This window comes from Scyliorhinus canicula, chromosome 8, assembly GCF_902713615.1.
Source record: "Scyliorhinus canicula chromosome 8, sScyCan1.1, whole genome shotgun sequence".
Lineage (NCBI taxonomy): Eukaryota > Metazoa > Chordata > Chondrichthyes > Carcharhiniformes > Scyliorhinidae > Scyliorhinus > Scyliorhinus canicula.
Genome location: NC_052153.1, coordinates 132,417,608 through 132,434,931, shown reverse-complemented (window position 1 = coordinate 132,434,931; position 17,324 = coordinate 132,417,608). Strand labels below are relative to the sequence as shown.

At 46.1% G+C, this 17,324-nt stretch overlaps 1 protein-coding gene across 1 annotated transcript in view; it reads right to left on the bottom strand.

The window, feature by feature from the left end:
- The window catches only part of fam172a (family with sequence similarity 172 member A), an 820,821-nt gene that overhangs the window by 397,552 nt on the left and 405,945 nt on the right, over positions 1-17,324 (bottom strand).

Here is a 17,324-nt window from a genome sequence, read left to right as displayed (position 1 = left end):
CTGCAAGGGGCCGCGAACATGTAAAAAAAAAGTCGGCCGCATTGCGCATGCACGCACGATGATCGGCGCACATGCGCAGTGCGGCCGCTATATTTTTTAAACGGTTGCAACTTTTTGGTTTACAAGTTCTGTAGTGGTTTTTATTCATTTACTTTATTCATGAAATTTTTATTTTTTTCATTTATTTTATTCATTTTTTATTTTTTTTTACAGGTTCGGGGGGCATTTATTTGATCAAAATTTACAGGAAAAAATGCAGAACTTTGGACAGGTGGAAACTCCATACTTTCCAACACGGGAAGGCTTCACCTTCATCCAACAGGTTCCATTGGAGGAGCGTGTATGAGGGCCAAAGGGACCCAAAACTATTTCCTCCATTTTTGTCAGCAGCAAACAAGGTAAGAGGAAATGGTGGGTCGCGAAGGTCGGCCGGCGTGGATCACGAAGGTCGGCCAGGTTGGATCCCGAAGATTGGCTGGTTGGTAAAAATGGGTTCGCGGAAAAAAAGTTTGAAGAACACTGAAGTATGCCATCCGAGGGTTGGAGGAAAGCTTCCTAAATCATCGGGCAGTTCTTCGGCCTGTTTGAGGCCAGCAACAATGAATCAATAGGGGAACAGGAAAGTTAGAAAGAAAAGGGAGAGAAAAAGAAGAAAGACAGGGGAGAACCATAGGAATGTGCAACCTGGGGGGAGGGGAGGGGAAGATGAGAAAGGGGAGGGGGGAAGATTTAAAAGGGATGGATAGACATAAAAGGGACAACACGGGAGGGAGGGTGTGTGTGTGGGGTGGGGGTGGGGGTGGGGTGGTGGGGGGAGTGTGCATGGCACTCCCCTGTTCAGACCATGATTTAATTCTTGCAATTTGGTGTAAAGGATTACCTGCGCATTTGCACTCTGAAACGTTGGGTGTGTGGACCCGTAATAAGACTTGCCTGTATGCTATCTATCGGTTCTTCTGTGATATATCACAAGCAACAAATCATTGACATCCAAGTGAGTTATCCTACCACACAGTTTATCCTATCATGATACCTCCCCAGCATTGTCTAGTTATTGTAAATGCTTTAATAGTAAACAATTGTAAAGCCGGATTATAACATCTGCCCCCATTTATTGGACAGCAATTCCTGGTAATGATTCTGTTATCTTCATTGTACCTGCAGTGGACAAATTTTGTGTGTTTTCCCTTCTCCAATTGCCTTGCTCTGGTAGTAACCACTGCTGTATATACTAGGGTTTGTATGGTAAGGTCTGTACTACAGGTACGGGGGTAGTCCCTGCCTGCTGGCTCCGCCCAGTAGGCAGAGTATAAATATGTGTGCTCCCCGTACAGCAGCCATTTCGCCAGCTGCTGCAGGAGGCCACACATCTTAGTGTAATAAAGCCTCAGTTATATTCAACTCTTGTCTTTGTGCAATTGATTGTGCATCAATTTATTACACTAAAGTTTTCAGAAGATGGACCTCCGCATCAAGCCGGATCGCCTGCAGCTGGATCCGCAATCAAGCAACGCCAAAAAGGATTTTGAACACTGGCTAGCTTGTTTCGAAGCTTACATTAGGTCTGCACCAAACCCAATTCCGGATGCTCAGAAGATCCAGATCCTCTACACGCGGCTGAGCTCCAGCATTTTTCCGCTTATCCAGGATGTGCCAACCTACGATGAAGCTACGATGAAGGCGCTACTGAAAGAGAATTACGATCAACGGACTAACACGCTTTACACCAGGCACGTCCTCTCAACTCGTAGTCAACTCCTGGGTGAGTCAATAGAAGATTTCTGGCGTGCCCTAATCCCCTGGTCAGAGACTGTGACTGTCAGGCCGTCACGGCCACGAAACACTTGAATTTACCCATTCGGGACGCTTTCGTTAAGGGGATTGCGTCAGATCACATCTGGCAGCGACTTTTAGAGGGGGCCACGCTCGACCTCGCGGCAACCAAAAAGCTGGCGCTATCGATGACGGTCGCCCCACGTAATATCCAGGCCTACACCCCCGGCCGCGCGGCCCACCCTTCATATGCATCGTGGACCCTGCAGATGGCCGGCCATCGGGGACCCCACTCAGCCAACCCAACGCCTGTGCCACGCGCCAACCAGCCAACCCTGGGGGCCCCAGATGTTGGGCAGCCAAATCACCCCCGCCAAAGCTGGTCGGCCTGGAGCGCCCTTTGCAAGGCCTGCGGCAAAAAGGGGCACTATGCTGAGGTGTGCCAGGCTCGCTCAGTCGGCGCTATCGCTCCGATCTCCCCCCCCCCGCAGTGTACCGACAGTGGGCACCGGCATCTCTCCGCGGACCACACACGGCCAGTGGGTGCCGCCATCTTCCCCTCCCCAGGCCATGTGCGGCCCATGGGCAACACCATCTTATTTAACCCACGCCACGTGCGGCCCATGGGCACCGCCATCTTGTCCTCTTCAGGATCGTCAGGCGGCGCCAGCTTATCTACCCCACAGCACGTGGGCGCCACCATCGTTCCAGGACCCGTGCCCCCCGGGCACCCCATTGTCTGACACCAGCGATGACCAGCCACGGTTTGCCTCGGTCACGATCGACCATTCTCGCCCGCACAATCTAGCAACCGCCTCCACAAGCGTGAAGATCGATGGGCACGAGATCTCCTGTCTGCTGAACTCCGGGAGCACCAAGAGCTTCATACATCCCGATACGGTAAGGCGCTGCTCCCTCGCCAACTTAGCAATTGGGGAGGAATCTTCAAACCCAGGTCCCAACCGTCATTTTTAAAGGTCCCCAGAGTCTATATAACTCCATGAAAATCTGCCCCACGCACAGGATATATAGCGACCAATGAGAAGTTTCAGGAAGGAGGTTTCATTGCTGTGCACAAACTATTCAAGTAGAATTAGTTGGTTTGGCACTGCAGTTTAAGCTGAGTAGTTTCAACATGCAAATCAGACATGCTACAAATATGCCACCACTGATTGGGTAATATAATTACAGCATAGCAAATTTAAAGAGGCGGTTTATGTTTTAAATCTGTACATACCAATTTATAATAGGAAATATTTGACAAGTGTGGAAATAGATTTTCGTACTGTGCAACAGTAACAATATTTTTACTGTGCACGAAAGCCAAGAACATTATTGTAAATTATTGTAAAAAAAACAATTGGGGTAATTTTCAACATTGCCACCTGAGTGATAATCTGTTGAAATAGATTGTCCAACTGTTATAGAACCTTCTAAAATTTTGAAACCAGGACATCATATAAATAAGTTTGTAAATGGAATGGCAATAATCCTGCAACTTCCAGAACAAAAGATTATATTGCAATGTCTGAATTTCCATCTCTCACTGAGGCAGCACCAATATAAACGAGATAATGTTGATATAGGACAAAAGGAATGGGGGAGGTAATATGATTCAGGAAGAAAATGTCTCAAATGTTGAAAGAGCAAATATCCCATCTAATTTACCCTACTGGTTTGTTTACATACTTGTGTGTATAGAGAAGGAGGAAGGGCCAAACACAATGAAATTTTTTCATTAAGAAATCTTGTTTGTCAAGCCCAAATACTATATCAGCAGCATTATATTGAGTGTTGTTCATCACTGACCATTTGATTAAATTAATAATGCAGCAAATTAAAATGTTGCAAATAATAATAGAGAAGCACTGAAAATATTCAAAAAATCCTGAATTTGTCTACTGAACGTAAACGGGATATTACTGCATTCTACACTTCAGGTGGTTGAGAACTTAGCTTTACACAATTGATTGCAACTGGTTGTTTCTTATGCCTGAAGTGGATTGAGTACAATTAAAACAATAAAATGTCCGATTTACTTCCCAGAAATTAACCCATTCTCCATTAATCTATAAACCATGTTCTCTCGTTTTTTCAAAGTGCAGGCAAAGCAATTAAGAATGGTGCTCAGCTTTTAATATTGCAGGAGTTTGTTCCATGCAATACATGGAGAGAAACATGGATATTCAATTTGCCCATTATAGAGTTTTGCGGTAAATAGTTTTCACAATGTATTAAAAGCTGACTCGTGCATGTCTTCTCTATGGCTGTTGCCGTGATTAACCACATGATAAGCCTCACACAATTCTATAAGATAAATAGTGGCATTTCAATGTTTGCCTTCCATTCTCAAACACCTGGGTTTGTCACTTCAAGATGCTAAAACAAACTTTTATCATTCCAGGTGGGGCTTTTGATTATTAAAACCCCTTTAAAATTGTTCTTACTAATTTTTAATGCTGTAAACTTCTCACAAAAAAATGACTCTTGCCGGTTTACAGATAATTCTATGATTTCAGAAATATGTTAAAATTTGGGCTCTCTCTCCTGTACATTAGACCGGTCAATGACAAGGAAACACCATCAATCCCCTACATCAATAATTGAACTATTATTAGAAGCAATTTAAGCACCTGAACTGGTACTACAAAATTTAGGATAGCTGGTTACTCTGCAAAGACTACAAAATTAATGTTACTGATTGAGAAATTTGGTTTTACAACATGTTTATACAGATCAAGCCTCAGAGAGCGAACCAGCACAATTTAGTGACCTATAGTCACATATTCCTCCTCTTCCCAAGTGTTTGGTGCTCTAGGGCTGGCAAAGGATAGCTAAAAACATGCAACATCAGTCTGCCATGATACTTTTAATATGATTATTTCAACATGCAGTGCCCTCATAATGTACAGGCCAGGGAGAATTTGTGTGTCCAACAAGCCGCCAGCGAAATCCTTGCACCATTACACCTTCCACAAAAATGACTTTGGAGTAACTTAACTGTTTTACATCTGAAATAAGGCACAAGCACCAAGGGGTAACACCATACCAACTCAAAGCTCCATACCATCATACACTACATAATAGAAATATTAAATGCTCTATACTTGAGTTTGGCATTGTTTAAACACAGCACGAGCAAAAGATTTTAAATTGAGTTGAATTTGAAAGTATAGTATAAGTTGACTTCAGAATGGTTACTTGACACAAATAATTTGCCCTAAGAAACCGTGCCTGGTATTTTCACCCTTTCATTTGCCTTTGCCATTCTGGTCATCAATCTCAATGCTGTGATTCATTTTCATATTGATATGGTGGCTTTTAATTCCTTCTGTAAGTGCTCTACCCAAAGGCAGGTCCTTGGCCTGCTGATGCTTCATCCTGATGCTTCATCCTGAAACAGTTTCTTGGTTTTTTTTCCCAATGCTTGTTGGCTTCCACTCAGGCGCAGGGCAAAGATATAGGTCCCAAGTCTACCTCAGCAAGAATGAGAAGCAAACCCACGTGCTTCCGTTATTCTGAATAACACCTAGCTAACTTAACACACAACTTCCAGCCTCTCGCACCAATGACAAACATTTTTTTTTATAAATTTAGATTAGCCAATTATTTTTTCCAATTAAGGGGCAATTTAGCGTGGCCAATCCACCTACTCTGCACATTTTTGGGTTGTGGGGGCGAAACCCACGCAGACACGGGGAGAACGTGCAAACTCCACACGGACAGTGACCCAGAGCCGGGATCGAACCTGGGACCTCAGCGCTGTGAGGCGGTTGTGCTAACCACTAGGCCACCGTGCTGCCCTACCAATGACAAACATAACAGGTGACAATTATTCTCAAATTCGAAGGGGACAGTGGTTTGTATTGTAAGGCTCCTTATATTCAATCAAGATACTAATTGCACATTTGCAATAAAGACCTGTATTTATACAGTCCTTTTCACCACCACCAGACATCTCCAATTGCTTCACAGCACTCGCAATCCTCATTGATGTCAGCTGCCCTACAGCCATATATTAGTTGGCTGGAGGTGGGAATTCCTTCAAACACTTGGGAGGATGTTCTGCCGCAGACAGCTGCCAGCTAATCTGACTGGCTGGCAGCTCTCCCAGCTGTGGCACCAGGAGCTCCTCGTCGCATGAGTCTACGTGCTCGGAGCCAGGACAAAAGTAAGTCCGGGTGACTCGCAGTGGGGACAGAAGAAGAGAGAGGCGGGGACTGTGTTGAAAAGGCTAAGGGGCAGGAAACATACGGGGGTGGGGTAGGCGGATGTCAGTGCAGGGTGCTTATCAGGAAAAGAGACCTATAAGAGAGGCACCTCACCCCTTTCCTGTACCTGCTGGCCTTCCCCCATTCCCTGACCTCCCACCGGCCACAAATTGTAGCTGGGCAAGAAGCAACCAAATGGTCAATAACTGAACGTTCATGGGCCTCAACTGAGGCAAGGGTGGATGTGCCAATCTCAGCCGCAACAATTCTCATAACATTTTTAAAAATAAACTTAGAGTACCCAATCCATTTTCTCCAATTAAGGGGCAATTTAGCGTGGCCAATCCACCTAGCCCGTACATCTTTGGGTTGTGGGGCTGTAACCCATGCAAACACAGGGAAAATGTGCAAACTCCACACGGACAGTGACCAAGAGCCAGGATCGAACCTGGGACTTCGGTGCCGTGAGGCAGCAATGCTAACCACTGTGCCACCATGCTGCCCCACTCATAACATTTTTGACAGGCTGGAGGTGGGTGGTAGGCGCCAGGAAGGTCACCGAGTGAATTTTATGCCTCACTCACCAGCTACAAACACGCTGGCAGAAGTCCATAAAATTCTGCCCTGTGAAATTTTTAGAAGAGGCAGGCATAAAGTGGCTTGGTGCTGGACATGTACCAAATCCAAACTAAATCGTGGTAATACTGAGAAAAGGATTATGCACAGTCCCAAATGGCAACACATACGGAGGCATTGATCTGATAGGCCTTGAAAATGAACTGGTTTGTAAACTTACCTGGCCTTCTCAGGATGCTGTATTGTTTATTCGCAAAAGTCATTGGGGCTTGAGGTCTGCCTTCAGTCAAGTGTTTTCAAGGTAATTATTTTATTAATTCCTCATTCGAACTCACCCCACCCCATCCTTAATGCCACTCACCTTCTCCCACAAGGCCCCCTCTCCCACCCCTATCCCATTCCCACCCAACTATGGCATCATCACTCTTGTCCAACATTGGAGGAACTAAGGAGCCAAGGATGCCGAGGTGGGGAGTGGCGATAGGTTACCGGAGATGGGGTACAGACAGGGTCAGTGAGCTGAGGGCATAAAAGGTGGATTTATCAGCACTGGAAACTGCAGGGTTGTGAAGATGCGCTTTCTAATTTAAAGGGATGGGTAAATAAATCAGTGTAAAGCAGAGGTTACGGGAGGTGGAGTACAGGTGAAACAGTGAGCTGGGGGGAAAAAGGTGGATTTATCAGCACTGGAAACTGCAGGGTTGTGAAGCCACGCTTCCTAATTTAAAGGGATGCGTAAATAAATCAGTGTAAACAGTAGTTCAGTCCTGATGAAACAGCCTGAGTTCACATGCTGTTGAACCAGAACTTCTGATTTCACTGTAGTTCTTAATAGGAGCAAATGTCTGTGTTTGCAGCTCTTGGGATCGGAAGATGTAGGTCACTATCTTTGGTCTCCTTGTCGTAAGCTATGGACAACGAACAAGTTGAACTGCAGATGACTTCTAGCCTAAAAGGAGCTTGACACATATAAACTAAAAGCCACTGACATCAGACAAAGAAGGGAATAGACATCATGCTCCCTGTCATTGAAAAGGCTGTCAACACTCACTGCGTATGCTCCAGCATGAATGGTGACGTGAATGTTCTACCGGAGGGTAATCTAGGGGTGCCCATTGGAAAACTCCCTTTTAATGTCCCTATCTCTTTCAATTTAATTTTCATAAAAACCTCCTCTTCTACCAACTTCTTCACTACATTTGATGCAATGACAATCTGGAATTGGTAAAAAGATGCAAATGATATTATCAAACTAGAAAGGAAGTGGAGGGTGTGCAGCTCATATAAGAAACCCCTCCGTGCAAAGTGGAATGACACAAAGGGGATTTGTGCGGGGGGCTTAAGTTCCTGAGGGAGGTTTCGGACCAGCAGCCAATGCTAAATTTGACTACTTTCATACTCTTTGGAACAAAAAAAATTAAATTAACAAATTAGCTAATTAACTAATTGACAGCTCCTTAAAGGGGAAGTGTAACAAAAAGAGAACTTTTAAACAGAACTTAGAATATCAAATTAAAATTGTTTTGGGGTCGGAGGATGCAGTCCAGCACCTGCAGTGCCACAACAGTCATGGAAGGCCTCAAGTGTGCCAGTGGACAAGGCATGCTCCCTCTCCAGGGACAACTGGGCGTGAATGCAGCTGCAGAAGAGGGGCAGACAGTTGGACAAGAGAGCTCCTTCAACTACCCACTACATGGACTGATTAATGGCCCCCAAAAAGATCAAGGGTGGCCAAAGATAAAGAGTGTGGGCCCAACTTGTCCGTGCCACTCAGTTTTTACCACTAAGCCAGTCCCAATTGCCCGCATTTGGCCCATATCCTTCTATACCCATCTTATCCATATAACTGTCTAAATGCTTTTTAAAAGACAAAATTGTACCCGCCTCTACTACTGCATATGGCAGCTTGTACCAGACACTCGCCACCCTCTGTGTAAAAAATTGCCGCTCTGGACCCTTTTGTCAATAACTCGAGGCAGCATTTTCTTAAATGCCAGAAGAACACTTGAGAAGTAACGGTTAGAGGGATACAGTCGAGAGAAATTAAGCTGAAACTACACCTGTGGGAAGTAGATGATAAAGAGGATCACTCAAGAGAAGCCACGTTAAATAAGAATACTAAAAGGAAGTAAAAGAAATGTCCAAGTGAGGTAAAAATTAAAGGTTACCAGACAAAATTACAATCAAAATGGAACCTGGGATTAAAAAAATTAAACCAAAAGGAAACAAATATAACATAGAACATAGAACATAGAACGATACAGCGCAGTACAGGCCCTTCGGCCCTCGATGTTGCACCGACATGGAAAAAAAAAACTAAAGGCCATCTAACCTACACTATGCCCTTATCATCCATATGCTTATCCAATAAACTTTTAAATGCCCTCAATGTTGGCGAGTTCACTACTGTTGCAGGTAGGGCATTCCACGGCCTCACCACTCTTTGCGTAAAAAACCCACCTCTGACCTCTGTCCTATATCTATTACCCCTCAATTTAAGGCTATGTCCCCTCGTGCTAGCCACCCCCATCCGCGGGAGAAGGCTCTCGCTGTCCACCCTATCTAACCCTCTGATCATTTTGTATGCCTCTATTAAGTCACCTCTTAACCTTCTTCTCTCTAACGAAAACAACCTCAAGTCCATCAGCCTTTCCTCATAAGATTTTCCCTCCATACCAGGCAACATCCTGGTAAATCTCCTCTGCACCCGTTCCAAAGCTTCCACGTCCTTCCTATAAAGACGCGACCAGAACTGTACGCAATACTCCAAATGCGGCCGTACTAGAGTTTTGTACAACTGCAACATGACCTCATGGCTCCGGAACTCAATCCCTCTACCAATAAAGGCCAACACACCATAGGCCTTCTTCACAACCCTATCAACCTGGGTGGCAACTTTCAGGGATCTATGTACATGGACACCGAGATCCCTCTGCTCATCCACACTACCAAGAATTTTACCATTAGCCAAATATTCCGCATTCCTGTTATTCTTTCCAAAGTGAATCACCTCACACTTCTCCACATTAAACTCCATTTGCCACCTCTCAGCCCAGCTCTGCAGCTTATCTATGTCCCTCTGTAACCTGCAACATCCTTCCGCACTGTCTACAACTCCACCGACTTTAGTGTCGTCTGCAAATTTACTCACCCATCCTTCTGCGCCCTCCTCTAGGTCATTTATAAAAATGACAAACAGCAACGGCCCCAGAACAGATCCTTGTGGTACGCCACTCGTAACTGAACTCCATTCTGAACATTTCCCATCAACTACCACTCTCTGTCTTCTTTCAACTAGCCAATTTCTGATCCACATCTCTAAATCACCCTCAATCCCCAGCCTCCGTATTTTCTGCAATAGCCGACCGTGGGGAACCTTATCAAACGCTTTACTGAAATCCATATACACCACATCAACTGCTCTACCCTCGTCTACCTGTTCAGTCACCTTCTCAAAGAACTCGATAAGGTTTGTGAGGCATGACCTACCCTTCACAAAACCATGCTGACTATCCCTAATCATATTATTCCTATCTAGATAATTATAAATCGTATCTTTTATAATCCTCTCCAAGACCTTACCCACCACAGACGTTAGGCTCACCGGCCTATAGTTACCGGGGTTATCTCTACTACTCCCCTTCTTGAACAAAGGGACCACATTTGCTATCCTCCAGTCCTCTGGCACTATTCCTGTAGCCAATGATGACCTAAAAATCAAAGCCAAAGGCTCAGCAATCTCTTCCCTGGCTTCCCAGAGAATCCTAGGATAAATCACATCCGGCCCCGGGGACTTATCTATTTTCACCTTGTCCAGAATTGCCAACACTTCTAACTAATTGCCATAACAAGAAAGGAAAATAGCTGAAAGAAGTAGAACCAAGTTGGAGACTATTATAGAAAGTATATTATTAAACGATAAAGACTGCAGAAAAGATTTACTAGGATGTTACCGGAACTTAATGATTTGAGTTATAAGGCGAGGCTGGATAGACAGGGACTTTTTTCCTTGGAGCATTTGAGGCTTAGGGGTGATCTTATAGAGGTCTATAAAATATTGAGAGGCATAGATAAGGTAGATAGTCAACATCTTTTCTCAAAGGTAGGGGTGTCTAAAACTAGAAGGTTTAAGGTCAGAGGGGAGAGATACAAAAGGGTTAAAGATTTTTAGTGGAAGGCCAATGCTCTCATAACAGCTCGGTAAAGGTGTTGACGATGGCTTAGAGCTTGGCCTCCAAGTGTGTGCAGATGCAAGCACCATCTACATACTAAAGTTCAATAACGGAGGATGGGATACCTCGGATCTGGCCTGAAGGTGGCAGATGTTGAACAGAATCCCGTTTGTTCCATGGTTTAGCTCCACTCCAACAGGGTAATGGGTGAGGATGAGATGGAGCCTTGTAACAAGGAAGATTGAGAAGAGGGTCTGTGTGATGACACAGCCTTGCTTGACCCCAGTCTGAACATGAATTGGGTCTGTGGTGGATCCGCTGGTCAAAATTCCAGCTTGCATGTCATTTTCGAGCAGGCAGGGATGGTGACAAACGTTTGGAGGCAGCCGAATGGTGGACAATCCATAATCCCTCATGGTTGACAGTGTCAAAGCCTTTCTGAAGCGAAAGAAGGTCTACAAGGGTTGGTGTTGTTCCCCGTATTTCTCTTGCAGTTGCAACATGGCAAAGATCACCAGGCATAGCTAAAAATGAGGTGTCAACCTGGTGAAGCCACAACACAGCACTACTTGTGTGCCAGACAGCATAAGCAGCAACTAACAGACAGAGCTATTAATTCCACCACCAACAATCAGATCTAAGTTCTGCAGTCCTGCTACATCCAGCCGTGAATAGTGGTGGACAATTAAACAACTCACTAGAGAGGCTCACAATTATCCACATCCTCAATGATGGAGGAGCCTGGCAGATCAGTGAAAATGACGAGGCTGAAGCATTAAGAACTATCTTCAGCCAGAAGTTCCAAGTGGATGATCCATCTCGGCCTGCTTTGGAGGTCCCCAGCATCATGAATGTTAGTCTACAGCCAATTCGATTCACTCCCGTGACATCAAGAAACGGCTGAAGGCACTGGATACTGCAAAGGCTATGGATCTTGACAATATTCTGGCAACAGTGCTGAAGACTTGTGTCCCAGAACTTGCTGCACCCCTAGCTGAGCTGTTCCCGTACACCTACAACACTGGTATCGACCCAGCAATGTGGAAAATTGCCCAGGTATGTCCTGTACATGAGAAACAAGACAAATCAAACCTCGACAATTACCGTCCTATCAGTATGCTCTCGATCATCAGGAAAGTGATGCTAGAGGTCATCAACAGAACTATTTTTAAAAAAACATTTTTTATTAAAGTTTTCACAAAATATCAACAACAAAATGTAATGGAATTAAATACAAATCAGAACAAAACAACTCAATGCCCCCCTCCCCCCTATACATGAATAATAAATTAACACCCTTCGAAACACATAGCAAAATATATTCTCATTCTCATGAGAAAATCCCTCCCTACCCAGGACCAACTGAGTACATCTTCTCTGGACTGCTTCCAATGCCATTATATCTTTCCTCAGATAAGGGGACCAAAACTGTTCACAATATTCCACATGTGGTCTAACTATAGTTTTAGCAAGACATCCCTATTTTTATATTCCGTTCCCCACTATCAACATCCCAGGTGTTACCACTGACCAGAAACTGAACTGGATGAGCCTTATAAATACTGTGGATACAGGAGAATTATAATAGGTGGGCCAGGAAATGTTCTGAATATGATCACTCACTCACCAGAAAAGACAAAGGCCTGGAAGCAAAGTTTAATGCACAGCAAGGGGCATCTCCAAGAGAAGCTGTGAGCAATGTTGCAAAACTGAAAGGAAGATCATTGCAGATTGTATAATCAATTAAGTTACTGTGAAAAGACCCTAGTCGCCACATTCCGGCGCCTGTTCAGGGAGGCTGTTACGAGAATTGAATGCTGCTGGCATTGTTCTGCATTGCAAGCCAGCTATTTAGACCACTGTGCTCAACCAGCCCCTGTGTACACCACAGATTTTAATCCATAAGCATACTGTGAAGAAAGCATACTGTGAAGAAAGCATACTGTGAAGAAAGCATGCTGCAAATCACTCTTATCTTTTGATCTTCAACCTTATTATTTTTCCCCTTTTATCTCCCCCACACTGTATCTGTCTGTCGTGTGTTGTGTGTGTGTGTGGATTGAGGGTGGGACAGATAAAGGCGGTGGTAGATTAGCTTGTTGTTATTCACTTGCATTTACTGAATATTTCATCGTTAATCGTGTCAGCAATAAACATTAATTGTGTTTCAACTTACAAACGTGGTGACTGTAATTATTGGACAGCCAAGGGCCAAAGATTTTGGGAATGTTTCTAAGAATTATTGGTTGATTCACTTGTGTTGTGACTACGGGGCACGTGGAGCTGGATTTGACTGCACACTTACCCAGGATGGCGGAGCAGTTCTTGGAAAGTTTCAGGCCTGGAGGTGAGAAATGGAGGGGCAAGGTCATGGCGGAATCTCAAAACAAGGATGAGAATTTTAAAATTAAAGCATTTCTTAACTTGAAGTCGATGTAGGTCAATGAGAACTGGGGTGATGGGTGAACAGGCCTTGGCGAGAATTAGGGTATGGGCAGTAGAGTTCTAAATTACCTCAGATTTATTAGATAGAAGATGGGAGGACAACCAGGAGTGCATTGGAATAGAATTATAGAATCATAATATAACTACAGCGCAGAACAAGGCCATTAGGCCCACTGAGTCAGCACCACCCTGCCGAAAGAGCACCCTACCTAGGGCCACGCTCCCAACCTATCCCCATAACCCAGTGAACCAACCTAAACTTTTGGACACTAAGGAGCAATTTAGCATGGTCAATCCACCTAACCTGCACATCTTTGGACTAAGGGAGCAAACTGGAGCACCCAGAGGAAATCCACACAGACACGGGGAGAACGTACAAACTCCACACAGACAATGACCCAAGGCCAGGATTGAACCCAGGTCTCTGGCGCTGTGAGGCAGCAGTGCTAACCACCGCACCACCCTTTTAGTTAAACCTGCAAGCAACAAAGACACACATAAGCTTTTCAGCAGCAGTTAAGTTGAAGCAGGGGTTTGGTGAGGCAATGTTACAGAATGGAAACAAGCAGTCTTAGCAACTCAGTCTTTGCAAGGAAAATTTTAGCTCATGAAATAAAAGGGAAATAAGGCACTTGGAAAATAAATTGGCCGAGTGACAGGAAAGTTGTTTTTCAGATTGGAAGAACATGTTGGGAACCTTGCTCTTCCTGTGGTGTGTTGGGCATGGCATGGTTTCTAAATTTGCAAATGATACAAAAATTGAAAGCGTTGTCAACTGTGATGAGGATAGTCTTGAACTTGAAAAGCAAATAGACGTATTGGTGGCTCAGGCAGACAAGTGGCAGATGACGTTCAATGCAGAAAAGTGTGAGTTGATTCATTTTGGCAGGAAAAATGTGGTGAGACAGTATTTCTTTTTAATTCATTTTTATATGGTATGTGAGCTGGTGAGGCCAGCATTTATTGCCCATCCCTAAGATGCCTACCCATCCCTAGTTGCCCCTCAGAAAGGGGATGGTGAGCTACCTACTTGATTTGTTGCAGTCCCTGAGGTATAGGTACACACACAGTGCTGTTAGGGAGGGCGTTCCAGGATTTTGCCCCAGCGACAGTGAAGGAACGGCGATATATTGCCAAGTCAAGGGTGGTGAGTGACTTAAAGGTGAACCTCCAAATGGTGGGTTCCCAGATATCTGCTGCTCTTGTCCTTCTAGATGGTAGTGGTCATGGGTTTGGAAGGTGCTGCCGAAGGAACCTTGTAGATGGTACACATGACTGCCACTGTTCGTCGGTGTTGGAGGGATTGAATGGTTGTGGAAGGGGGAGCAATCAAGCAGCCTGCTTTGTCCTGGATGGTATCGAGCTTCTTGAGTGTTGTTGGAGCTGCACTCATCCAGGCAAGTGGGGAGTATTCTATTACACTCTTGACTTGTGCCTTGTAGATGGTGGACAGGCTTTGTGGGGCCAGGAGGTGAGTGACTTGCTGTAGGATTCCTAGCCTTTCACCTGCTCTGGTAGCCACAGTATTAATGTGGCTAGTCTAGTTCAGTTTCTGATCAGTGGTAACCCCAGGATGTTGATTGGTGGGGATTCAGCAATGGTAATGCCATTGCATGTCAAGGGGCAATGGTTAGATCCTCTCTTGTAGCAGATGTTCATTGCCTGGCATTTGTGTGGCGCGAATGTAACATGTCACTTGTCAGCCCAGCTCTTGCTGTATTTGGACATGGACTGCTTCATTATTTGAGGTGTCGCAAAAGGTGCTGAACATTGTGCAGTCATCTGCAAACAACCTGACCTCTGACCTATGATGGAAGGGAGGTCATTGATGAAGCAGCTAAAGATGTTTGGACAGTACCCTGAGGAACTCCTTCAGTGATGTACTGGAGCTCAGATGATTGACCTCCAACCATCACAAGCAACTTCCTTTGTGCCAGGTATGACTCCAACCAGTGGAATGTTATCCCCGATTCCCGTTGATTCCAGTTTTGCTAGGGCCCCTTAATGCCACACTTGGTCAAATGGTGACTTGATGTCAAGGGCAGTCACACTAACCTCACCTCTGGCATTCAGCTCTTTTGTCCATGTTTGAACTAAGGCTGTAATGAGGTCAGGAGCTAAGTGACCCTGATGGAACTCAAACTAAGCATCCATGAGCAGGTTATTTTATTTTTAGAAAATATTTTATTGAAGCATTTATAATTTTCGCAGTTTAACAATTTAACATTTCTTAAACAGCCGAGCAGGCCGACACACGCAACAACATTAAAATAACATACCCTACTACACCCCCGTCATATCTCCTAATTACCCGTGTATTATGTTCCCTGGGCGAGATTCTCCCAAACCGGGAGAAATCGTAAGGCTGGCGTCAAAAACGGGCGGGTTTGACGCCAGCCTCCGCCCCCCGACCAGGAACCGATTCTGGTCCCCGGTCGGGGCTAGTATGCCGCGGCCGTGAACTCCGGCATCGCGGGCTTAACGAATTTCGTTAAGCCCGCTTGCCAGAGTTTGCGACGGCTGACGCGTCACATGACGTCAGCCGCGCATGCGCGGATTGGAAGACTCCAACCCGCGCATGCGCGGATGACGTCATCGCACATTTGCGCGAAACCCACGCATGCGCGGGCCGGGATGCCCCTCAGCCGCCCCGCGAATGGATACAGCGGGACGGCGGAAGGACAAAGAGTGCGCGGGGTAAGTACCCGCTGCCCGCGATCGGTGCCCACCGATTGCGGGCCCATGGCACCCTTGGCACGGCCGTGGTACTGCCATGCCAATCGGTGCCATGGTTCCCAAGATCCCAACTTTATGGCCGTTTTTACGAACGGTCAGACCAGGTGTGTTTGACGTTCCTAAAAACGGTCGTAAAGGGCTTGGACTTCGGCCCATCGGCCAGCTGAGAATCGCTGCTCGCCGTAAAAAAACGGCGGGCAGCGATTCGTGTCGGGAGGCGGGCGTGGGGGGGGGGGGGGGGGAGAATAGCGGGAGGGCGTCAGACTAGCGTGGCCGTAAAAATTTACGACCCCCGCTATTCTCCGCACCGTCGTGAGTGCGGAGAATCGCCCCCCCTGTCCTTGTCTTACACTACCATGCCTCCCAGTTTCCTTTCAGGAAACCTTGCTAAATGAAGAGATACCCAAATCTCTCAAATCTTTCCTTTTAAAGAAGTCAATGAACGACTGCCTCCTCCGGGCGAACCACTGGGTTGAACCTCTCAAGGCGAACGTAATTTTGCCCAGACTGAGAAACCCTGCCATGTCGCTAACCTATATGCCTGACTTTGGAGGCTCCGAGTCCCTCCATCCCAGCAAAATCTGTCTATGGGCCAACATGGAGAAGGCCAGTACATCAGCCTCCCTCCCCCCCTCGGCCCCCGGATCTTCTGATACCCCAAATATTTCCATTTCCGGACTCGGAGTCACCCTCCCTTCCAGGACCTCTGGCATGACGTCCATAAATCCCTGCCAGAATCCCCTCAACTTCGGACACGCCAAGAACATATGCACATGATTTCCCTGCAGCGTCCACACCTATCCTTCACTTCCTCAAAAAACCTACTTATCCAGGCCACAGTCATGAATCCGATGAAGACTTCCGGTTGCGGCTATGCGGAGCTAAGCCGCACGTTCGGTTGTTCCCACCAGGAACGGACTTTTGGGCTCTTTTAAGGGCCCCCAGCGGTACTTGATCGACGGTTCCCGTCGTGGGAAGGTGTCTGCAGCGGATCCCCAGTGGTCTATGGTCTGGACCAGGAGTGAGGCCAGCAAAATAGCGGTGGCAGCGCCTAAGAAAAAGCGGGGGAAGAAAATCAAGATGGCGGCTGGCGGAGGCCTCGAGAAATGGAGGCAGTGGGCGCAGGAGCAGCAGGAGACTCTCCAGCGCTGTTTTCGGGAGCTAAAAGTGGAGCTGCTAGACTCGCTGAAGGCTAATACGGACAAGCTGCTGGCAACACAGACAGCCCAGGGGGTGGAGATCCGGGTGCTCCGACAACAAGCCTCCGAAAGAGAGGATGAGGCCCTCGCAGTAAAGGTGGAGATGCATGAGGCTCTCCATAAGAAGTGGCAGGAGCGGTTCGAGGAGATGGGGAACCAGTCGAGGCGGAAAAATTTGCGGATCCTGGGCCTCACGGAGGGGCTGGAGGGGT